Source organism: Danio rerio, chromosome 10 (assembly GCF_052040795.2).
Source record: "Danio rerio strain M-AB ecotype USA chromosome 10, GRCz13ab, whole genome shotgun sequence".
NCBI lineage: Eukaryota > Metazoa > Chordata > Actinopteri > Cypriniformes > Danionidae > Danio > Danio rerio.
Window position 1 is genome coordinate 49,462,501 of NC_141030.1, and position 5,000 is coordinate 49,467,500.

The 5,000-nt window shown below is 44.1% G+C and overlaps 2 protein-coding genes across 8 annotated transcripts in view; both read left to right on the forward strand.

Annotated features, from left to right (window-relative positions):
- The window catches only part of mphosph9 (M-phase phosphoprotein 9), a 28,968-nt gene extending 28,743 nt beyond the window's left edge, over positions 1 to 225 (forward strand). For both annotated transcript variants that reach the window (XM_087271296.1, XM_087271297.1), the window contains one exon: positions 1 to 225. This exon is cut by the window's left edge and continues 650 nt beyond it. The gene's annotated coding sequence lies outside the window, so the exon portion shown is untranslated.
- A 1,369-nt stretch (positions 226 to 1,594) lies between these two features.
- pitpnm2 (phosphatidylinositol transfer protein, membrane-associated 2) overlaps positions 1,595 to 5,000 on the forward strand; it is a 72,217-nt gene continuing 68,811 nt past the window's right edge. For all 6 annotated transcript variants that reach the window (XR_015501484.1, XR_015501485.1, XM_087271236.1 and 3 more), the window contains exon 1: positions 1,595 to 1,902. The gene's annotated coding sequence lies outside the window, so the exon portion shown is untranslated. The remainder of the gene's footprint in view (positions 1,903 to 5,000) is intronic.

Sequence of the window (5,000 nt, forward strand, 5' to 3'; positions counted from 1 at the left end):
CACACACACACAAACAAACACACACACAGACACACACAGGATGTGCTGCTCATTTTGATGCATGAAGCTAAAATGAGCTTTTTCTCTGCTTTTCCATCACTGCTGTACACACACACACACACACACACACACACACACACACACACACACACACACACACACACACACACACACACACACACACACACACTCTATTAAACTATTAAAGCTGAATGCTGCACTGTTGACTATTGTCCTGGTGATGATTTCATGTTGAGTCTGAAGTGTGTGTGCGTGTGTGTGTGTGCGTGCGTGCGTGCGTGCATGCATGCGTGCGTGCGTGTGTGTGTGTGAGTGTGTGATCAGTTCAGTGTGTGCTCTCCTTCACATGTGCAGTTCTGAGAAAAACAGCTAACATGAAAAAAAGACACAAACGCTGTGCAGAGCTCTGAGGAAACACACACACACACACACACACACACACACACACACTCTGAGATGATCAGTGGTGTGGAGGAAGTTTTGTCAGAGGAGTGTGTCAGACAGTAGTGATTGTGAGTAACAGCTGCACTCAGCAGACTGGAGGATTGATTGATGGTGATGATGCTGCTGTTTGAGGAAGACGTCAGCGTTGTGTGATTGAGGATCAATAATTATCTGCTGTCATGGTCTATCAGCTGTCTCCCAGTAACACAGGCTGTCTTTATTGGTATCATTAGGATCCTGGAGGTCGTTTCTCACTAACTGCATTAATTAAACAGATCAACTTTGAGCTATAATACATTCAGGAGGATCAAATATATCGCATATACACATGATGTTGATCTACCGCTTCATGACTGCTTCATGAGGTTCATGTTTAATTTTAGATTTCAGGTGTTTTTATAACAAAATCTATAAGTAAAAAAGGCAGTGACACACCACAGTGTAAAATCTACATCTACAGCTGAAGTCTGAATTATTAATGCCCCTTTGATGTTTGTTTTCTTTGTAAAATATTTCCCAAATGATGTTGAGCAGATTGAGGAAATGTTCAGTGTGTCTGATAATATTTGTTCTTCTGGAGAAAGTCTGATTTGTTTTATTTCAGCTAGAATAAAAGCAGTTATTAATTTTTTAAACACTATTTAAGGTCAATATTATTAGCCCCTTTAGTCTATATTTATTTTCGATAGTCTCCAGAGCAAACCATCACTATACAATGACTTGCCTAATTACCCTAATTAGTTACCCTAGTGAAGCCTTTACATGTCACTGTAAGCTGAACACTAGTGTCTTGAAGAATATCCAGTCTAAAATTATGTGCTGTCATCATCAGAGATTAAATAAATCAGTGATTAGAGATGAGTTATTAACACTGTCATGTTTAGTAATGTGTTGTGTAAATCAGGGGGGACAAACGTTTGTTTTTAGAGACAAACCATTTAGAAACTTTTGGATTTTACACAGCTCCCCCAGCCACGTTTATAGTGTCCACTGCGCCCCCGGTTGAAATCTAAACAGCTCTCGGGGATTATGTGGATTATGTGTGTGTGCGCGGATGCTCCGGCAGAGGGCGCCGCGCGGTGGAAACTCTCCCGGAGGAAGGAAGGGGAGCGGCGGGTGAGCGGCCAATGACAGCCGCACTGATGCTCCGCTTTCCGTGAAGACGCGACGCAGAAGCGGGTCAAGGTTTGACAAGAGCAGCTTTAAATAGAGCCGCAGAGCCCAGGGGATGAAGCTGGAGCTTCGCGCGTTGTGACCGGAGCCTCTCGCCGGATAAACAACATTCCCCGCCCGCATGGAGCTCCGCGTCGGCCTGTAAAGTCGCGTCACCGCCAATCCGGAGCCGCTGGAGCTGCAGCCGCGGCGGGGATGAGCGCCTGCTGACGCCGCCACTGCAGCACCACAGCCGGGCACACACTCCAGACCAACCCGCCGCAGGTAAGAGCTCCAGAGCCGGGCTGGGGAGGGGAGAGTTCTAGAGCCGGGCTGGGGAGGGGAGATCTCCGAAGCCGCCCGCGGGGAGAGCAGCCGTCGGCTGCCGCTGCGGAGCCTTCAAGTCTCGGCCTGCTCCAGCTGTCACATCCGTGGGCGAAATCAATACCGATCGGCGGGTTTATAAGGGGGGAAAGTCGCCTGAACGCGGGTGTTACCGGAGGAGCAGGCCGCTGTGCTGCTCTAATCTGCATTTGAGCCTTATCTTCAGCCTTTTACGGTTCTGGAGATTAGATTTGCTCTATAAATTGGGCAGTCTGCACGGTAGCATCAATAGTTGATGAGGGTTATCAGTGCTAGTCAAAGCTCTATGGCGGGTTGATGAGCTGTACCTGTAATAACAACACTCTCCTGCACTCATTCCTCGGTCTGGAGTTAGCGCTGACTGCTGGGTAATGATGATGTGCGTTTCAGATTCTCGTGTTTGGTATTTCTTTGTAAAAGCTAAAATGCTGGTGTGACAGTGTTTATGACCCATACTGTAGTAAAGTGCATTATATTACATATATATTACCGCGTTTACAGTTCTCTGAGCTGACTGTAGTGTGGGCTATAGTGACCTGATGAACTGTAATGAGAACTGTAGTCTACTTCAGTTTTTACCACAGTAAACGGTGCTGTATGTGTTTACTCTGGTGTCCTGTATCAGTATGTACAGGACTAATGTGTATAAGTTACTCCCTGTCTGGTGTTAGCATTAGCATTGTCTGGCATTTTTAACAGTGTCTACACATTAGCATTTCTGTTTCAGTCTAATGTGTAGATCTGGCTGTTGATAGACAGAGGACAGCAGGATTTGGTTGGTTTGTTATTTCCTGTTAGATATTTATAGTAAATACTATAATACTACCATGCCCTTCTGATCCATACTATAGTAAAGGGTGTCACACTGCTTATATTATAGCTTCACAAGCGTACTGTAGTATTAACAGATCAACTGTATTAGCACACTTTTACAGCAGTATACTTGTTCTGTAGTGTTTGTAGTGTGATATTCCACACCAGTACTGTAGAGAACCACAGCATTGGCTTATTTATATTACTGTAGCTATATAGTTACCATAGCAACTGTAGAATTACCACAACAGATCAATTACTGTAGTTGTGTTACCATAGAAACTGTAGAATCACCACAACAGATCAACTACTATAGATGTTGTTACCATGGCGACTGTAGAATCCCCACAACAGATCAATTACTGTAGATTGTTGTGTTACCATAGCAACTGTAGAATCACCACAACAGATCAGTTACTGTAGATTGTTGTGTTACCATAGCAACTGTAGAATCACCACAACAGATCAGTTACTGTAGCAGTTGTTACCATAGCGACTGTAGAATCACCGCAACAGATCAATTACTGTAGATTGTTGTGTTACCATAGCAACTCCAGCCTCTCTACAGCAGATGAACTGAGCTGCTGCAGTGTTGACTGTACATCATCACAGTACTCTCCTGTTCCGCATGTGAGGTTAGTCTTGTGAGGTTAGTCTTGTGAGGTTAGTTGTGGGTCTGTTGACTCCACTAGTGGAATCTTCCATGTGCAGGAGATTAGTGAGCTCCACCAGTGGGATTATCCACTGTAAGTACATTAAAAACAGCAGGTTTCCTACTGGAGGTATGTGACACAGTTTTAAAGTGTTGAAGGGAGTCAAATGTAAATATACTGTATGACTTTTGCATATTCGATTGTGTTTACTAATGCAGGATTACTTCTTAACTCTGAGTTTTGAGCAGACAGACTCCAGTGTTGCCTGATTTAGCTGATTTTACAGGCCAAAAGCTGTCCAAAACCCACCCAAACGCACAGAAACAGCCAAAATATTAGATCAATGCATTCATTCAGGCTAAGTCCCTTAATCAGGGGTCGCCACAGTGGAATGAACCGCCAACTATTCCAGCTTATGTTTACACATGCAGCAGATACCCTTACAGCTGCAACCCAGTACTGGGAAACACCCATACACACTCATTCTCACACACACACACACACACACACCCATACACTAGTGTCAGTGTAGTTGATCAGTTCCCCTATAGACCCACGCCAACAGTCAGATTGATGCATCTTCCCTTCACCTCCTCCTGCGGGTGGGCCCAGGCGGTTTGCACTATGTCTCTAACTGAATGGAGTAGGAGCACACAGTGAGTCTTGTTGAATTAGCTGCGTATAACATTTACTTTCCAAGTTTTGTCAACCCGCCAATGCCATCTTTACCCACACAATTAAATTCAACACCCAATCTGGCAACACTGGCAGACTCTGAACAGCCTCTTAAAGGTGCAGTAACCAATCTTTGAAAACAACAACACCGTAGGGGGCGTGTCTAGTAACTAAAGCAAACACACTAGAAAGGGGTGTGGCCTTGTTGGTCTCTAGACGTGTTGTTTGTGATGTTCAGATGTTAATATTTGGCGTAATTAAGTTGCAGGATTTTGAGTCAGTTTGCTGTGTGTTCTGGATGCTGGAGTGTGTTCGTGTTCAGTTGTATTTTGACTGTTAGCAGTGTTGGTTTGCATATGTGCTGGTCTCTGGATGTGCAGGTGACTTTAATCATCATCATCATCTTCATCATGGTCATGGTCCGGGTCTGTGTTGGCTCTGCAGTGATGAACTTTGCTCTTCATCTGTCAGATGCTGCTTGAGTTGATCAACTCTCTGAGATCACTAACCTGGTTCAGGATCAGAAGCTCTCGCAGCTGCTCACACTGCAGGAGTTTCTGCTGGAAGCTGTTGACTTATTTATTTATTTATTCATTTATTCACTGGGGTAATATTTAAAATCTAAATCAAAGCTTTTACACCTATAACAGCTCGCTCACTTCATTTATTACAGGTTCAGTAAAGTGTGTGTGTGTGTGTGTGTGTGTGTGTGTTTAATCTGTCTGTCTATTAGAGCTGTGTAATATATCGAGACATTATAATATACTGTGATAACAGTAGATGGAGTATGGGTGTCAGAGAGCTGGGATTAATCCTATATATCCTACATGTCCAGCATTTGTGTTCTGCATTGGCTGTTATCTTGATTTGACCAATCAG